At 38.8% G+C, this 20,797-nt stretch overlaps 1 long non-coding RNA gene across 1 annotated transcript in view; it reads left to right on the top strand.

Annotated features, from left to right (window-relative positions):
• The window catches only part of LOC137205711 (uncharacterized), a 28,552-nt gene extending 7,990 nt beyond the window's left edge, over positions 1-20,562 (top strand). The window contains exons 2-3 of the long non-coding RNA XR_010934269.1: positions 15,103-15,135; positions 16,798-20,562. This is a non-coding gene — a long non-coding RNA (uncharacterized lncRNA). The remainder of the gene's footprint in view (positions 1-15,102; positions 15,136-16,797) is intronic.
• Positions 20,563-20,797: the final 235 nt, after the last annotated feature.

The raw sequence follows: 20,797 nt of genomic DNA, 5'->3' as shown, positions 1-20,797 counted from the left end.
GCAAATGATGCCACCAACAAGGGCTTAATTTCCAAAATACACAAACAGCTTATACAACTCAATATCAAAATAAAGCAAACAACCCAATCAAAAAATGGACAGAAGCCCTAAATAGACATGTCTCCAAAGAGGACATACAGATGGCGAACAGGCACATGAAAAGATGCTCAACACCACTAATTATTAGAGAAATGCAGATCAAAACTACAATGAGGTAGCACCTCACATTGGTCATAATGGCCATCATCATAGCAGCACTATGTACAATAGCCAAGACATGGAAACAAACTAAATGTCCGTCAACAGATGAATGGATAAAGATGTGCTACACACACACACACACACACACACACACACACACACACAATGGAATATTACTCAACCATAAAAAGAATGAAATAATGCCATCTGCAACAACATGGATGGACCTAGAGATTATCATACCAAGTGAAATAAGACAGACAGACAAAGATAAACATCATATGATATCACTTTTATATGGAATCTAAAAATTATACAAATGAACTTATTTATAAAACAGAAATAGACTCACAGACATAGAAAACAAACTCCTGGTTACCAAAGGGGAAAGGGGGGAGGAGGAATAAATTAGGAGTTTGGGATTAACAGATACACACTACTGTATACAAAATAGATAAACAACAAGGACCTACTGCATAGAACAGGGAACTATATTCAGTATCATGTATCAATAGTAACCTATGATGGAAAATAACTTGAAAAAGAATACACACACACACAACTGAATCACTTTGCTATATACCTGAATCTAACAAAACATTGAAGATTAATTACTTTAATTAAAAAAAGAAATTTGAGGGCTTCCCTGGTGGTGCAGTGGTTAAGAATCCGCCTGCCAATGCAGGGGACACGGGTTTGAGCCCTGGTCCAGGAAGATCCCACATGCCGCGAAGCAACTGAGCCTGTGTACCACAACTATGGAGCCTGCGCTCTAGATTCCATGAGCCACAACTACTGAACCCACATGCCACAACTACTGAAGCCCACACGCCACAACTACTGAAGCCTGTGCGCCTAGAGCCCGTGCTCCGCAACAAGAGAAGCCACTGTAACGAGAAGCCCACGCACCACAATGAAGAGTAGTTCCCGCTCTCCGCAACTAGAGAAAAGCCCATGCACAGCAATGAAGACCCAATGCAGTCAAAAATAAAATAAATAAGAAAAAAAAAAGAAATTGGAGGGATTCTTGGGACCTAATTTCTCTGAAAATAAGATTAACAGGTTAATTAAACACCAGATGATCTCTGAGGTCCCACCCAAGCCAAACTTTTCAATACCCTAAACCATATGGCTTCAAATTACCTTCCAAGCCTCATCTTCTCTAACTCAGTATAAACTAGTCTTTATTCTTTCATATGTTCATATATTTTCACTATTAGAAATACATTTTTATATCACCTCAGAAAAAGTAAAATTCAACACTTAGGAGCTCAAGAGCAATGAAATATTTTTCTTCTCTTCAAATGAATTTACTAATTCAGCTCTTCATGTTCCAGAAATTGTCACTGATGTGGTAATTTGTTGAAAACATTTATATACAAATATTCCACTAAAACATAACATCTACAGATACCAAGAAGTTTATTCAGCCAAATATGTAATCTTAGAATAAAATACTCTTAATACACACAAATGAGTAAGACATAAGAATATAATAAAATAGCATTTATGCTGGAGGGATTTGATGATATATGCCCCTAGAGATAAAATTTCATTAGAATTACCTTCTCTCCACCTTCTTTTATTTCAAAGACTTTTTGTACAGCACATTGCTTTTATGTTGGGGATTTATCTCTAAAATTAACTTTTTTACAATCTTAATTACTTTATTATTTCTTTTTCCAAACCCATTTGAAATACTGGAATAAAATCAGTCATTGCCAAGTTTTATGAAAATACATATCAAATTCTAAACTCTCCTAGACTCTTCTCAATGGTGTTACCCTAGAGAGCTGCTTTCTCTATAGTCATTCTTTTCAACACCAACATTTTTATTCACTTTGTCGTTTTAAAGAAAATCTTTCTAAAATGAGGACATCTTCCTCAGAGAATAATGAACAGAGCTCAGTATTTTCTTTATGATTAAAGGTTATCCTTAACCTTTTCCTTTGATTTCAGAATACTTTATTGAGCATACGTTGAACAAATTGCTGGAGATGCTACTACACTCAATCTGTGTAGGACCTAAGTACAAGAAGACATGCTCAGGACATATTTAGGATGGCGGGACACAAGTGAGTTGCTGGCCTGGAGATGGAAAAGTGTTGTAAACGCATCATAACTGAAGTGTCTTCATGTTTTTTCATTTTTGTTCCACACATACCCTTCAAAATAATGCTAAATCTCCCACTTACGTCCCTCTTTATTCATTACCAGATGTTCATTCTCTTTTCACCCTCAAAAACAAATCTACAAGATAAACGGGCTAATGGTATCCTCATATGATGGGCAAAAAAAAAAATCTAGGCCATAAGGCTACGTGCTTGCCTGGACCCTGCAATATGTAGCTAGCTGGAGGGAGGATATATTTTCTTCTAACTCGTAGCTTAACTCCTTGGTTTCTTTCATAATTTTGTCCAATCTTCCCACAAAGTAGGAGAAGACTCAGTAGTTCTGAGTAGGAATGGAACTATGGTGAAAAGTAATGCATCTACAATGAAATCTATCAGTTTCCTTCAAAAAATGAGTTTGCACATATGGACACAGATGGGGTTGCTGGAGCACAGAACTCTGACTTTCAGCCCTGAAATCCACTTTCCCCTAAGTGGTTTCTTCCTGCCCTGTTATACAAGCCCAAGCAGGTGTCCAGACTACTTTCTTATTTCTCCACAGCACAGCTGAGAAATGCTTTTTCCAACTTTTTAAAAAATTATTTATTTTTATTTTTGGCTGCATTGGGTCTTCGTTGCTGAGCGTGGGCTTTCTCTAGTTGCGGCAAGCAGGGGCTACTCTTCGCTGCAGTGCGCGGGCTTCTCATTGTGGTGGTTTCTCTAGTTGTGGAGCACAGGTTCTAGGCACGCAGGCTTCAGTAGCTGTGGCACGTGGGCTCAGTAGTTGTGGCTTGCGGGCTCTAGAGTACAGGCTCAGTAGTTGTGGCACACAGGCTTAGTTGCTCTGCAGCATGTGGGATCTTCCCGGACCAGGGCTCGAACCGGTGTTCCCTGCATTGGCAGGCAGATTCTTAACCACTGCACAACCAGGGAAGCCCCAATTTTCTTTTTAACATTGATTCATTTATTCAGATTTTCTACTCCATCTTAGGTCAACTTTAATCATTTGTATTGTAGGAAATGTATCCATTTCATCTATGTTTTCAGGTGGATTAGTACAAAGTTGTTATAGTATTCTCATAATTTTCTTTTATCTTTCACATATTTGTGTCTATGACCTTTCATTCATTCCTCATGTTGTTTTGTGATCTCTTTTTGTTCCTTGGTCAATCTTGCCAAAGGTTTTATTTTATTCAGTTAACAACAAAAATAAAAAATGGGGAAATTCTGTGGGGCTGATAAACTCCATCCATTCAATATATATGTATTATGCACTCTATGCCAGGCACTGATCTATGGCTAAATGTTGCTGATTGGTGGGGTGACCACATGACCCAATTTATGCCTATTTTCAGCTGTAATAATTAACAACACTCTCTTACTCTCTTTTACTAAGTGTCCAAGACTGTAAAATAAGTTACATGATCAATCCACTGATGGTTCAAATAAAATTAAAGTTGAAATATACACATGGTGGTCTTTACAAGATATGTTTTGGTGAAGTGCTGAAGACAGAAGCCTGATTAGGTTTCTTTTTTTTTTTTCTTCTTCTTCTTCTTTTTTTTTTTTTTAAATGGAGAACAACTGGAGACAGTGAGAATATGCAAGTATTTTGAAGAATTCTGCTACAGGAGACAGGAGAAATGAGGTAGGAGGAAGAGGAAGTGGACTTACCTATTTGCTATTTCATCCGTTTCTGCTTTAATTATTTTTATTTCTTCTTCCTATGGGCTTGTTTGGGTTGTTTATTTCCTAGCTTCTTAGGTTAGTAATACTTTTGAAGCCATGAAAAAACATATAAGTTCTGATATGGAGTGCTTTCATTTTCATGAATTTATAAATAATTTTAAACTACAATTTTGACATTCTCTTTAACCAATAAATTATTTAGAAGTGACAAAATATCTAGATGCCTGGATTAACTTTTTAAAAAATTAAAAAAAAATTTAATATACTGGGGTTGGTTAAGTGGTCTATATATCTCTATATTTCATTTTTTTCCCTAACTGTAATTTCTTTGTGACATTCTATAGGACCAATTTTTGTAAATGTTAACTGAGTAAATGAACAAGTTGCATATTCTCTATTGGATGTGAATTCTATTCATATATATTAGCATGAACTTATTAATTACATTATTTAAATATTCTATATTTTTATTCATAGTCCATCATAGTGGGATACTTTAACATACCTCTATGATGTGGATTTTCTAATTTCCATCTGTGATTTTATCAATTTTTCTTGTATTTCCAAATGATGTTAGGGGCATTTAAGTTTATGATTATTATTGCTTCTTGGTGAATTATTTAACCATGTGAAATGTCCTTTATGAAACTTTTAATGTTTTTGACTTTCAATTCTATCTTGTCTGGCACTGATGGTGCTTTGCCACCTTTCTGTTAGTACTTGCTAGGGATATGTTTTCAAACTTTGAGTTATCACAGTTTTGGCTTTCTCTAGTAACCTGCACATAGCTGGATTCTTAAAAATCCAAACTATTTTACCTTTTATGAAACAAACATATGCAATTCATATTTACTGTTACATTTGATACACTTAGACCTATTCCTGCCGCCTTATTTTGTGTTTTCAATTTGCCATCCTTTTTCTCATGCTTGCGTTTCTTCTTCCCAGCGTTTTCATGGATTAGTGGAATTTTCTTTGTTCCTCTTTTCATTTACTAGTTTGAAAATCATACATATTCTATTTTTATCTTTCTAGTAGTTACACTTAAACTTTTATCATAAGTGGTTAGATTTATATTTTTCTAATAGTGTCTGAAGTCAGTCACTACCCACTGGTTCCTTTTGATGAATCTTAGAATGCTTTTATTTTCCTAAATTCTTCATCAGCACCCTTGCCTCCATATTCCCACATCCCATGTTGACATAATCTGAAATCTTGGCACAGTATTGTCTTTTAAAAATAATTTTATAATCATATCTATAGAATGGCTTTATTACTTTTTTTGCTAACTATTGCAGTTCATTGTTAAGTTCCGGATTGACTCTTTTGGGGGGTATATTCTCTAGTAGTTCTTTCAGCTTTCAGAGAGAATCTGCTGGGTTGTTAAAATTTGAATTCTTGGCTATTTGAAAGAATCTTATTTCATTCTCACATTTCAATGATATCATGGCTGAACACAGAAATTTAGATTTGAACTTCTTTTCCTTTACCAAACTAAAAATACCGTCCAATGTCTTTTTTCATCCAATATTGTTGATGACACATCTAATGCCAAATCTGATCAGAATTACTTTGAACAGTCTTCTTCTCAACCTCTCTGGAGGCTGCAGCAGTTTGTCTTTATCCTTACAGCTTTTAGCATATTGACTATATTGACTAATGAAAGTTCTGAACTTTGATTACTTTTGTACATTGCCTTTTATTTTTGTTGTGTGTTTATCCTACTCTGTAGTTGGTGGACCATTTCAATCTGAGGATTTATACGTTTCTTCAACTATAAGAAATTCCATCCTATTATTTCTTCAGATTTTACCTCTCTTCTGTTCTCATTATTCTCTATTGGGGAGATCCTACGACTTGCAGAACTTTCTTCCACGTCTTAAGTTTTTATCTTTTTCTCGCCTTGTACTTCATCCCTAGGCTGTCTTCCAGATATCTAATTTCTTTTTTAGCTACGCCTATTCTTCTATCTACTGCATTTTTACTTTCAATAATTATATTTTTTACTTCCAAGGTTTGTCTTTGGTTTGTTTTATAACAGACAGTTCCTGATTCATTATTGCGACATCATCCTATATCTGAAGACACTAATCACACTTGTTTTAAAGTCCTTTTCTTATCGCTCTATTAACTTTTGCATAGTTGTAATTCTGTTGGGTTGTTACCTATTTTTCACGGCGGCTGCATGCCAGATGTTGGTGATTTTTGACTGTGGGCTCATCTTTGTAGTTTGGATCCCTTGCTGGATTCTTTATACTTGTAGTCTTTCAGCCAGCCTTGGGGGAGGTGGAGAAATAGCTACTGAGGTTTGTGCTCCCCACTGTTTTCAGTGAGAATGGGGAAAAGGTGGGATGTATTCTGGATGGAATATCTTAGAGGCTGGTATTCTGGGCTCAGTCATTATCTCTGGGCATTGTCAAGCCCTGCCTCTCCTTCAGCATGGCTCCTGTCCAAAGACAGATCCGAATGGATGGAGAGGAGGGTGGGATGCACACGACACACTGTGGGTACCCCAACTCATTTTCGTGTCATTTGCATTGAAGCACTCTTTTCTACTCCTGGCTTCTTCCACCTGTAGGCAGGAGGAATTCCTGGTGATTCTCCCATGTTCTGTGGTAGTACTTTCCAAAGGGATCCAGCACAAATTCCAGGCTGCGATTACCCTCTTCAAACTTATCCTTTGTTCTTTTACTCTCAGGAATTTCTCATAATTTTCATTAGCCAAAATTTTCTCTTTGAATTTACAGAACAAGGTATATATTCCCATACTCAAAAAAGAAATCCAAGGCTTAGAGTAGAAGGATAGATGGGATTGGGGAAGGAGAGAACATTGCTGTGTGCAATTAGTTTCCCATCTGGAAGGCAAAAGCCTCCATTTTTACTTTGGGTTGTTTGCCTTTTTCTTATTGATTATTAGAGATATTAAGCAACTTTTAGCTATGTTATAAATATTTGTTACATAAACCTTTTAATTTTGTTTAAGGTACCTTCTGAGATACAGAAATTTTACATTTTTATGCGGTCAAATCTGTCCATTTTTTACTTTAAGATTTCTGGATGTTGTGTTATGCTCAAGAGGTCTTCCTAATCCATAATTAAAACCTATTTTTACTATACAGCACCTTTTAATATTTCATAGTTCAGTCTTTTGTGATTAGATATTTCATGTTTAGATACAGATCCAACAGGATTTTAATTTTGTGTTTGGTCTGAGATTTGGTTTGTATTCTATTCTCCCCTTTCCAAGTGGAAGTTTTTATTGCTGTTGTCCTTTTCTGCTCCACTAACTTGTGCTGGTGTGTGGGTGTGCAGGAGCAGTTAACATTTTTTAGTTCATAGGTCACCAAACCATAAAGAACTACATAATTGATTTGAAGTATTTGATGGACTGGACTGCGCAGCAGTCAGAGTTCTTAAACTTTGAGATGAATGCAGTAACTGCATAAGATTTGGGGTCATCTCTCTTGGGGAAGAGATGAGTGTGAAGAAGGGTATGTAGATACAGGTAGCCAGAGAAGCTGACTGGGGCAGAGAGCACTAACTATCCACAGAAACCACACTCTAGTTTTCCCTTTGAGCGCACAGCTAGAATCCATTTCTCTGCCTCCCTCACACTTGGGTACAGCCATGGGACTAAGTTCTCCCCAGGGTAATGTGAACAGTACATATGCCAGGCCCATGAGAAACTCACACGTGTACTCCTCCATCCTCCTTTTCAAGGCTGGATATAGAGGATGAGGTTCTAGGAGATGGGGCCACGAGATGCAAGGATTCTGAGTACCTGAAAGACTGTGTGTAGGGCTTGCTAACCAGAAACACTCACCTTGGACTATTACATAAGTGAGAAATAAGCTTCTTTGGTATTTGCCCAAACTAAGGAGATTTAGGTTTCTACTAGATATGCCGTGTCCAGTTAGGGAAGTTTCCTTCCATTCCTATTTTACCAAGAGACTTTCTTGTTTTAATCAGGAATGGGTGTTAAATTTTACTAAAACATTTTTGACATCTATCAAGGGTATCATAGAAATCTTATCCTTAAATCTCAAAATGTAATAAACTACAATTGATACATTAAAACTCTCCAAATTCTTGATTGGCTTATAGTTTTCTTTTTTTCTCCTATCTTTGTCCACTTTTTTTTTTGTGGTATGCAGTCCTCTCACTGTTGTGGCCTCTCCCATTGCGGAGCACAGGCTCCGGACGTGCAGGCTCAGTGGCCATGGCTCATGGGCCTAGCCACCCCCCGGACCGGGGTACGAACCCGTGTCCCCTGCATTGGCAGGCGGACTCTCAACCACTGCGCCACCAGGGAAGCCCTATCTTTGTCCACTTTTGGCACTGAGTTTATACCAGATACAAATTGACAAGCTATTCAGCTTTTTCTTTGGTCTTGAACAACTTATGTATCATGAGTCATTGAGGCCTAGTGTCCTTTTGAGAAATACGTTTTTTACTATAGTTCTAACTTCCTCTACGGTTACTGGTCTACTCAATTACTTAAAAGTGAAACATCTTTCCATTTTTCTGGGAAACATCTTGCCATTTTTCTGGAGTTTTCTGGGCCATAATTTTTCTAACTTATATCAAGTAAGTGAGTAAGCAACCAAGGCAAGCCCACATTCCTCTACAATATGTTTGGTATTCTTGATGTACAATTTTACCCATGTAAATCTTTTAGAATTTTAGTCTTACTGTGAATAAAAAGGAACCTGAATCCTTAGAGATAATCTATTTCTTTTTTTTAATACTAATTGGAAAAATGTACACATTGAACTTATCTATATTAAAACTTTTGAATTCTAAAATTATCACAAATATGAGAACTTAAGCAATAAAAACTGGCACACTTCTGTCTTTAAATGTTTTAGTGTCTATATGTGAGAAAGACATATCTTATTAATATGACATGGTGATTTATGTTTCTTGATTATCTGTATCTTTGGAATTAGCTGCTGAAAAGAAACTTAATATGACCATAAAATAACCATTATATGATTTGCTACAGAGATTTAAAGATGCATGTTATTTTGTTTTTTCCTAATCATCTTATTATTAAAACCAAAGTTACATATTTTTATGCACAGTGAATTCATTCATTAGGAGGCTATCTAATATCACCTCTGGTCTATATCATCACAGTTCAGAACATGGACTTCGGTGCCAACTTTTATTGGCTTTGTGACATTTGGCAAGTATCTTAACCTCTCTGTGCTCCAGCTTCCTCAAATGTAAAGTGAGGATAACTATGCTACCTACCTGATAGGATTTTCCCGAGGGTTAAGAGTTCAAAATGTAAAGTTATTAGAATATTCCTGGGGAAAATATTAGTACCGTGAAAGTTAGTTATTTTTATTATAATCTAGAAGCAATCACAGGTATCTCTACTGAAAACTTTTCTGATTTTCTTCTCATTATTAGAGTGCCCTTTATGTTTAAGGGACATTATAAAAATTGCCATAATCTTATCTTAAACCTAGTGATGTAGGTATTATTATGCTCCATATGAGAAACTAAGAAAAGTGAAATAACTTTTCAAATTCACAAGGTGCTAAGTGGCAGAACTGGGATCTGAATCCAGGTCTGTCTGACACCAAAGTCTTGCTCTTTCCATTACATTACTCAGCCTGATGCCCCCATTCTCTGTAAAATCCACTACAATCACCTCTTTCTGCTATCACCAAACCAGAGCAAAATTTTTTTTTCTGGTAGACTGCAAAGACTGTACTTAGAGCAACAACGTAGTACCTCTGTACTGGCATTAAACTGTAGGTATCTGATGACATTAATGATTAACTCCTGATTCCCTTAGCTTAACCCAGATAATGTATCAATCAATACTCAGCCTTTTGGTTACTCTATGACATGCCTCTCAGTTTCCAGTTTCAAATAGGCATTTAAGACAACACTAAAAGCTATAGTAATCAAAACAGCATGGTACTGGCAACACTAAAAGCTATAGTAATCAAAACACTAAAAGCTATAGTAATCAAAACAGCATGGTACTGGCAACACTAAAAGCTATAGTAATCAAAACAGCATGGTACTGGCACAAAAACAGACATATACATCAATGCAACAGAACAGAGAGCCCAGAAATAAACCCACACACCTAAGGTCAGTTAATCTTCAACAAAGGCAGCAAGAATATACAATGGAGAAAAGACAGTCTCTTCAACAAGTGGTGCTGAGAAAGCTGGAAAGCTACATGTAAATCAATGAAATTAGAACACTCCCTCACACCATACACAAAAATAAACTCAAAATGGTTTAAAGACCTAAATATAAGACATTACATCATAAAACTCCTAGAAGAAAACATATAGGCAAAACATTCTCGGACATAAATCATACCAATATTTTCTTAGATCAGTCTCTCAAGGCAAAAGAAACAAAAGCAAAAACAAACAAGTGGGACCTAAGCAAACTTACGAGCTTTCTCACAGCAAAGGAAACTACCGACAAAATGAAAATACATTCTATGGAATGGGAGAAAATGCTTGCAAACAATGCAACCAATGAGGGGTTAATATACAAAACATACAAACAGCTCATATAACTCAATATCAAAAAACAAAGAACCCAATCAAAAAGTGGGCATATAAGTCCTAAATAGACATTTCTCCAAAGAAGACATACAGATGGCCAACAGCCACATGAAAAGATGCCCAACATCACTAATTATTAGAGAAATGCAAATCAAAACCACAATGAGGTATCACCTTACACTGGTCAGAACGGCCATCATCAAAAAGTCTACAAATAATAAATTCTGGAGAAGGTGTGGAGAAAAGGAAACCCTCCTACACTGTTGGAGGAACTATAAGATGGTGCAGCTACTACGGAGAACAGTATGGAGCTTCCTTAAAAAACTAAAAATAGAGCTACCGCGTGATCCAGCAATCCCACTCCTGGGCATATATCTGGAAAAGATGAAAACTCTACTTCAAAAAGATACATGTACCCCAACGTTCATAGCAGTACTATTTACAATAGCCAAGACATGGAAACAACGTAAGTGCCCATCAACAGATGATTGTTTTAAGAAGATATGATATATACATATACAATGGAATATTACTCAGCCATAAAAGGAATGAAATATTGCCATTTGCAGCAACATGGATGGCTTAGAGATTATCATAATAAGTAAGTCACAGAAAGACATATACATATATATTGCTTATATGTGGACTCTAAAAATTAATACAAAAGTGAATCTACATACAAAATAAACAGACTTACAGACATAGAAAACTTATGGTTATCAAAGGGGAAAGGGATGAGTGATGGACAACTTAGGAGTAGGGAATTAACAGATAGAAACTGCTATACATAAAACAGATAAGCAATAAGGATTTGCTATATAGCACAGGGAACTATATTCAATATCTTATAATAACCTATAATGGAAAATAACCTGAAAAAATACATAACTTTGCTGTACACCTGAAACTAACACAATATTGTAAATCAACTATCATTCAATTAAAAAAAATAATGCTGAATGCCTGTCTCTAGTTCTCTGGGCAGTCTCTTGGAATGAAGGTGCTACACAATATAAAATGCCAGCGAGGGCTTCCCTGGTGGCGCAGTAGTTGAGAGTCCACCTGCTGATGTGGTGGTTCGTGCCCCGGTCTGGGACGATCCCACATGATGCGGAGCGGCTGGGCCCGTGAGCCATGGCCGCTGAGCCTGCGCGTCCGGAGCCTGTGCTCTGCAACGGGAGAGGCCACAACAGTGAGAGGCCCGCGTACCGGAAAAAAAAAAAAAGATGCCAACGAATCAGTTATTGCACCGGATTCCTGGCGTTCAAATTGGAATGGGAGGAAAATGGCTGCTTCCTGAGGTGCAGACAAGAGGGCTAGTTGCTGGGAAGATGCTTCCTAAGCCTGGAAATAAAGTTTTGACTGTACTCATTCAAAGGCCTATGTCCAGTCGAGGTCCACATATCCACGGAGCCAGCCTTCTCTAGTCACTCCGATCCAGCGTGCTCACTACTGCCTCCTTGCACCTCTTGAGAAGCTTCGAATCACAGAGTGGTGCCTATTAGTCTGGACTGTTTTATGTATTGTCCAGTTTTTCTAACAAAATGGTAACTTCCATATGTTTTCTTTTGTATTCATATCCCCAATATCCTTTGCCAAGTGGGGACCATGTAGTGACCATTATCTTCTTTTTTACATTGTGATAAAATATACATGACATAAACTTCACCATTTTAACCATTTTTAAGTGTACAGCTCTGTGGCATTAAGCACACTCACACGACTGTGCAACTATCACCACCATCCATCTCCAGAAATTTTTCATCATCCCAAACTGAAACTCTGTACCCATTAAACCATAACTTCCTCTTCTCCCCTCCTCCCTAACCCCTGGCAATAACCATTTGACTTTCTGTTTCTATGAGTCTGACTATCCTTATATAACTGGAATTGATCATACAATCTTTGTTCTTTTGTGTCTGGCTTATTTCACTTAGCATCACGTTGTCAAGGTTCTTCCATGTTGTAGTGTGTGTCAGAACTTCATTTCTTTTTTAGACTGAATGATATTCCATTGTATGTATATACCACATTTTGCCTGTTCATTCATCCATGGATGGACATTTGGGTTGTTTCTTCATTTTGGCTATTGTGAATAGTGCTGCTATGAATGCTTGTATAAAAGTATCTGTTTGAATCCTTCTCAAATTTTTGGGGTATATACCCAGTAGTAGTAGTAGTAGGATCATATAGTATTTCTGTGTGTGTGTGTGTGTGTGTGTGTGTGTGTGTGTGTGTGTTTTGAGGAACCACTCTACTACTTTCCACAGTACTGCACTGTTTTACATTCCAATGAACAATGAACGAGGGTTCCAATTTCTCTACAACCTCCCAACACTTATTTTACCATTATTCTTCTGACTTAATCCTCACAACAAATGAAAAATTTTACTGTATCTGTATTACACTTCACAGTTGACAAATTTTTTTTTGCATATATTACTCCTTTAAACCATTATAATAATCTTCGGTTTAAGTGTTATATTTTTATTACGAAAGAAGAAATTGAAGCTTAAGGGTGTTACATTACTTGTCCAAGACCACAGAGCTAATAAATGGAAAAGTCAAATACATAACTTTACTCCTGACTCTTTTCTTATTGGGAAAATTAAACAGTCTACGTTCTTTGAGATTCTCCCTTGCATGCTCTGTTCACTCTGAATCACAGCATTGAGAAGTTTCCAGGAAAGGATACTTGCTGTTTTCTCACATCTCCTAAGGTATCCAAAAAAAAAAAAGGCTTAAATAAGTAGCAGGAGTGATTTAGGTTAGATATTAACTGGGTGGCTGACGCTGGTAAGACATTGGCAAAGATTACCAAAGGATACTTGGAGATAATTCCCGTCTTGAAAAGTGCTATGGGTTGGATTCCATCCCGGTAGATGCCTGAGGGTGCAGGGAGTAATTCGATGAATGCTTGTTAATTATTTGAAAGCAGGGGACAAACTGGATGACTTCACAGAGTTTCTTCCATTCTCTGATTCTACTAACAAAGATTCTACTGAATGGATTTGTACTACTCAAGAAAGTTGTTCTCTGGTTTTTGGGAATGGGTCTTTTTTTCTTGACCCCCTCATCTCTGATCTCTGGAGAAGGCCTCACTCAGTTCCATTTCATACCCTCAGAGTTAACCAAGGCCTCGGGGGAGAGGGCAGAGATGACCTAACTCACCTGGGGTCCTGAGCTACATCCTGGGCAGTTAGCTTTCTATAACACTGTTGATTTGATTTCACTTTGCTCTCTCCGGGGAGATCTGAAGGAGTTGCAATTTTGGCCTGAGATGCAAGGGGACAGCTTCAATTTTCAACCTTTATGGGTCGTCAGTGCTGAAGCACAAAGAAGGGACAAGGTAGCTGGCTGAAGACAGTTAGCCTAGAAGAAAGATACCTAGTGGGGAAAATAAAATTATCTGGGTGTTTGTCTAGATGCTGCCGCAGTCATCGATCTGCCTTAGAGCAGCAGTCTGCAGGGTCTTTAGACATCCATGTGATTGCACTCATGGTTGAAGCTCCCTTCCCTCTCCGACAGAATTGTAAATTGTACACCTTTTAATGACCCTATAAGCAAGACTAATTCTGCTTCCCTGATGTGCTTAATATCTATGCGTTTTAGTTTCCTCTTTATTCAAAAGAAAGAATCAAAACTTCCCACCTCACCGTTGTTAGAGAGCTAAGTAATGAAGCTTTCTGAAAGGTAGCATGCATTCCAAGTACTTTAAAGACCCTTTCAGGAGAATGTTGAAATTAAGGAAAAACTATTGTAGAAGTCATTTAACAAAATGCTTCCTAAAAAATTAAGGTAATGCACCATATGCAAACAAAAGTGGTAATCAGTTAATAAGTAATGTGCATTTGAAACTCAAAAAGATAAAAATAAGAAATTATTATTTTTTTAAAAAGCAAAAGTACTGCCTCTCACCCACATCCTCTTTCTTTCCTTTCCTATTCTTTGAAGCCCCCTTGCTGGTGGCCCTTACTTCCTACACTTTATTTATTTATTTATTTTTGCTGTGTTGGGTCTTCATTTCTGTGCGAGGGCTTTCTCTAGTTGCGGCAAGCGGGGGCCACTCTTCATCGCGGTGCACGGGCCTCTCACTATCGCGGCCTCCCTTGTTGTGGAGCACAGGCTCCGGACGTGCAGGCTCAGTAGTTGTGGCTCATGGGCCGAGTTGCTCTGCAGCATGTGGGATCTTCCCAGACCAGGGCTCGAACCCGTGTCCCCTGCATCGGCAGGCAGATTCTCAACCACTGCGCCACCAGGGAAGCCCCACTTCCTACACTTTAATTGACAAGCGAAGAACTGGGTTTAGAGGGGCAGTCACTGAAGCACTGCTTTAGTAAACAGCCCAGCTTTTTCAAAAGGCCAGCACTGTTGACCCGAGTAGAGATCACACTACTCCTGCCTAGGACATTTAGTTTTTATAACCACAGACCAGAGAATGCAGAACCGGGGAGGGTACTCAGTGATGAGCCCATCCAACCGACCCTGTAATTGTTCAGATAACAAAACTGAAGCCAGGACAGGTGCTGATTTTTGTTTTCTCTGTTACCTTTCAGAGCTGGAAATTGAAGAATGCAATGAAAAGCAAGGTAAAAAAAAGGCAAGGATATATACCCATTTATCTCATACCAGGGGGTGCTTATTTGCAAGTAGACCTGCCTTCAGATGGTCCACTGGGTCTGCAGAGTTTACAGAACAACTAAAGATCCCTCCAAAGCAGGCGTCTCAATAAATACATGGAGTTAAGGCCAAGAGAACTTAGCTTAGCGCTTAGCTGATCCTCATTCTTGGCAGAACTCCCTTCTAAGCCCAGATCACTTCACATAAGATTAGAAACTGCCCTCCAAAGATCTGCCTCTCTACCTCTTCAGGGCAGCTGGAGGCTTCTGTTGGCGGCTCTAATCAGTCCAAGATCAGCACTAATCCACAAACCTCAATCACTCTGTTTTCAACTCCTCGAGATTGCTTTCTCTCAAATTTAATTGTCTGAATTTTAGCGTCTGTGATAAGAACTCAGGGGTAATATCACACACCTCCAGAATCCTTCCACTGATTACGGACTGTGCCCAGCAAGTGACGAAAGTAGGATTTAGGCAATTAGGAGTGCAGGATTTTCTCGGCCTCGCCAGGATCTTCAGAGAATGTCATGCTGTGCACACTCTCATGGAGCTGGCTTGATTTTGCAGTTTTTTACAGCCTATTGTAATATACGGCCTATCTTGAAGAAGGTCCCTGTCCAAGCATGCTTTGATGTTTTATGAAATAAGTGGCAAAATCCAGGATTTAAACATCAAAAGTAGAAATCCACATTTCTCTGTTTTATTCTGTAAGATTTAACGTGTCAATTATATCTTTAATCACAAAAGAGCAGGGTGAACAAAATGTGCTGTTGTGGGATTATGAAAATGTCTCAATACTTTTATATAATTTAAAATCTTTCTACCAAGAAAATTTATTATATTTATAAGTCATGTGTTTTAAAGACGCCCTCCAGGTGTCGTGGGGCTTGTTGGGCCTCCGAGAGGCTTTGTGACACTGGATCTTAGGCACCCCCTCAGCCCCACCGAGGTGGGAAACACTGACTTCCAGGTTTTTGGCTTCCTTGAGGTTTTATGATTCCATGAAAGCGCTAAGCTTGTCATCATTAAAAATGGATCACTAGGGCCTGGGTGATGATTTTGATATTACAATAGTTTTACTGTTTTAAAACCCCAGATTTGGGACTTCCCTGGTGGCGCAGTGGGTAAGAATCCGCCTGCCAATGCAGGGGACACGGGTTCGAGCCCTGGTCCGGGAAGATCCCACATGCCGCGGAGCAACTGAGCCAGTGCACCACAACTTCTGAGCCTGTGCTCTAGAGCCCATGAGCCACAACTACTGAACCCGTGTGCCACAACTACTGAAGCCCGTGTGTCTAGAGCCCGTGCTCCGCAACGAGAGAAGCCAGCGCAATGAGAAGCCTGCGCACTGCAACGAAGAGCAGACCCCCACTCGCTGTAACTAGGGAAAGCCCGGGTGCAGCAACGAAGACCCAACACATCCAAAAATAGATTAAAAGAAAAAAAAAAACAGATTTGGAGCTGGAATGCTTCAAGAAATCTCTACTTGAGGAGCTGAAGACACGACAGGTGGTCCTCCAGGAGGGGTGGGGACTGGCAGTACATTATTGTTACTCACATACCTGTGAGTTCTGCTTCTTTGGTGTTTTTGTCAGCATGACTAACTAAAATGCTCTTTGTTCTCTGTTCCAGAGTCAGAGAAATCCCTGCCACGTGGCACACAGATGTACAATTCTGGGCAAAGGTTTCCACAAATACCATTTCTTCACTCCAAAGTCCATCTATGTGTATTTCCTGAAATACAGAACGCTGCATGTCTGTCTGCTGGTCTCTTATCCTAGGAGCCTCAGCAGCAGAGGCAGAAGGAGCTCCTATAACTCTGGAGATAAAAGACTGGCTCACACAGGCTGATGCTGCTTAGGGGCACTCACGGACTTTATTTACTGTTCTTTATTCAAATGTACATAGTGTCTGCACTGACAGAGGCAGCCCAGGAAAGAGAAACTGTGTCTATTGTAACTTTTACTTAAGTGGTGTAAATGAAAAGATCATCACCCAAAGATGTGGTGAGATTTCCATTCAGAGAAAGAGAATGAGTTCAAACAAACAAACAAAAGAAGACAAGATCTGGGATTAGGTTTGATGGTCTGAAACATACAAGGAAGAAAATAAAATTTCTGATTCCATATCTGGGAGAAAAATCAGAATTTTCAATGGCTATATTACCCTGCCCCCACCCACCCCTCCCATGAAGAGAGGCAATAGGGAGGTGCTTGAATTCTTTCAGGTCCTATGGTTGTCACTGAGTAATTTGTTTCTTAAGCGTCTCACATAAACATGGCTGAAATAACAGATAAAGCTCATGTGGGTGCCCAACTGGGGGGAGCGCATTTCTAATGTCCAAAGGCCATGTGACAATGCCATCTGAAAAACATGTGACTTGAAGCCAATGCAATGACACTAAACCCACTCTAGTGAGCAATTCTGTGAAAGGCATCCATCTCGGAGCCCAGCCATTAGTGAAACTCAGTATTGTACAACAATCTGACTTACCCCAAGGTCTTACGGCAGAGTCCTGGTATGGTGTTAACCTTTGAATCACCAAATCTGGGAAGGAGCCAGCTGCCTTACAGAACTCCTGAAATTGAAACGCTACCAGAGATGGGAAAGTATGCCTGCCTTAGTAACTCTGATAAGAGGCTCTCGAAAACTGAAAACCACACAATGGCCAACAATGTTTTAGTTTCTGAGAAGTTCCTTGTCTAGTGGAGAAAGCAGATAAAAAAAATAAAAAGCTTAGAAAATAATTCAAGTGTAATAGTAAGGGTAGGTCCAGGGTGCTGTCAGACCACAGAAGGAGGACACCTCATCCAGACAGATGGTAAGGGTAAGGGAAGGCTGTCACTCTGTCTAGTTATAAGAAATTCAGAGTACATTTGATACATCTTGTCTTGAAGATGACACTTGTCCTCCAAGTAAATCAGACTCTCCCCAGAACCGTGCCAGAGGACTTAGCTCTTCTCATAAAAGCTGTATGTATTTATTCATCTGCATCCTTGGTGAACGCAAGAAAGGTCAGAAATGTGTCAATGTTTAGACATAGGCCAGTGCTACTGCTTTTTAACCTATGGTCCACAGCCTTGTCAACCGAGTTACTGAATTAATATTCCTCTCTACGTGCTTTTCTTTAAAAATCCTGTTCTTGGGCTTCCCTGGTGGCAGAGTGGTTGAGAGTCCGCCTGCCAATGCAGGGGTCACAGGTTCGTGCCCCGGTCCAGGAGGATCCCACATGCTGCGGAGCGGCTGGGCCCATGAGCCATGGCCGCTGAGCCTGCACGTCCAGAGCCTGTGCTCCACAACAGGAGAGGCCACAGCAGTGAGAGGCCCGTGTACCCCCCCCCAAAAAAAAAAAATCCTGTTCTTTCATGTCTTCCAATCTGAGTGCCTTTCTCTTTACATGATTTTTAACAAATCTCTACCTAACCACTTAGACAAACTATTTAACTTCATGTGACCTTATTTATTCTGGAAAATAAAAGCATAATTGCCTTAGACAAAATTTTTTTTAGTTTACATTATGCAAGACTTCATCTCACTTGATATTTGCTATTTTCCCTTCCCCGTCTTCTGCATACTTCCAGGAGGTCTCCTGAATAGTCCGTGCCCAAGCAGCATAAGCCTAGGAGTTATTTTCAGTATCAGGTCTCTCTATATAACTAAATACCTAGAAACGTTTCTATTTCCTGTAAAGTCATCTGAGTCAGGTGAGCTGAAAATTGGAGAATGGGCTCTATCTGGGCTGCCTGGAGAGCTCAAGGCCCTAAAAGTGAATGTTGTCTTCTAGCTGTCTGACAAAGCTGTTTATCATTCCTGGCTTTACATCCAGGACAGGGTCTGACCAGCCTGAATCGTGACAAAATTAGACGCATATTGGAAACTTCGTATCCTTTTCTCTTTTCTCACTGGCAATATTCATGTGTCCATTATTCCTCTGGACTAGAGAGGCCAAACCAGCTCAGGAATGACAAAGGCTGGGCCCTTTCAGTTGCAGGCTGGGGTTACACCACGGGTGTCCTCCGGATGCACTCTCTGTCTTATGGTGGGTCTCTAAGAGTGGAATGATTTGTTGTTCGGTAAGGGCCATACTTAAGGATTTTACCCTGAGTTTGGACACAATGCAGGGTCACGTTAATTACCTTGGAAATGAGAGTGGTGGTAGCCAGTGGAGAGACTATTTTGGAATAAGACGGTAACGTTATCCAAAGCCACTTCCAGTTCTAATATAAATATGCACCAATTGATAGAACATGCAGATTTTTCTCATTAGATCTGCTAATGTAGTTAAATGGACAGAGTTTTTAACAGCTCTGTTGAGATATAACTCGCATACCATACAATTCACCCAATTAAAGCATACAATTCAACAGTTTTTAGAACAGTCACATAATTGTACAGCCATCACCACAATCTAATTTTAGAATATTTTCATCAAACCAAAAAGAAATCCTGTTATCCATTAGCCATCACCATCCAATGTCCCCATTTCCCTCCCAGGCCTAAGCAACCACTAATCTACTGTCTGTCTCTATAGATTTGCCTATTATAGACATTTCATATAAATAGAATCATATAATATATGGTATTTCATGACTAGATTCTTTCATTTATCATAATGTTTTCAAGGTTCCTCCTGTTGTGGCATCTAACAGGGCTTCATTGTTTGTTATTGCCAAAAAATATTCCATCGTATGAATACACCACTCTTTGTTTTATTGATTCATCAGTCGTTGACATTTGGATTATTTCTACTTTTTGGCTATTATGAATAATGAGATTATGCCTCATTATTTACAATAGCTAAGACATGGAAACAATCTAAGTGTCTATCAACAGATGACTAGATGAAGAAGATGTGGCATTTATACATACAGTGGAATATCATTTAGCCATAAAAAAGGAGGAAATCCTACCAATGTGACAACATGGATGGACCTTGAGGGCATCATGCTAAGTGAAATAAGGCAGACAAATACCATACAATCTAACTTATATGTAGAATCTAAAACAAACAAACAAGCAAACTCATAGAAAAAGAGATCAGATTTGTGGTTACCAGAGGTGGGGGGTGTGTGGATTGGATAAAGGGAGTCAAAAGGTACAAACTTCCAGTTATAAGATAAGTAAGTACTAGGGATGTAATGTACAACATGACTATAGTTAACACTGCTACATGGTATGTATAAAAGTTAAGAGAGTAAATCCTAAGAGTTCTCATCACAAGGAAAACAAATTTTTTTCTCTTTATCTTTTTTTTTTGGTATCTATATGAGATGATGGATGTTACCTAAATTATTGTGGTAATCATTTCACAATATAAGTCAAACCATTATGCTGTGTACCTTAAACTTATATAATGCAGTATGTTAATTATATCTCAATAAAACTGGAAAAAATGCAGCTATGAACATTCACGTTCAAGTGTTTGCATGGACGTATGTTTTCACCTCTCTTGGGTATATATCTAGGAGTAGAATTGCTGGGTCATATGGTAACTCTATGTTTAACCTGTTAGGAATTGAGAAAACCAGACAAAAATGGGGATTTTTCCTAAGAAAATGTTAAGGACTGGCAATAAAAGGAGATCAAGGTTGGAACTGAAAGGGGCTATCCTCAGCCAGACTGCTCTAAGTCT

The sequence above is a fragment of the Pseudorca crassidens genome, chromosome 14, assembly GCF_039906515.1.
Source record: "Pseudorca crassidens isolate mPseCra1 chromosome 14, mPseCra1.hap1, whole genome shotgun sequence".
Taxonomy (NCBI): domain Eukaryota; kingdom Metazoa; phylum Chordata; class Mammalia; order Artiodactyla; family Delphinidae; genus Pseudorca; species Pseudorca crassidens.
This window is presented reverse-complemented; position numbering and strand designations above follow the sequence as displayed.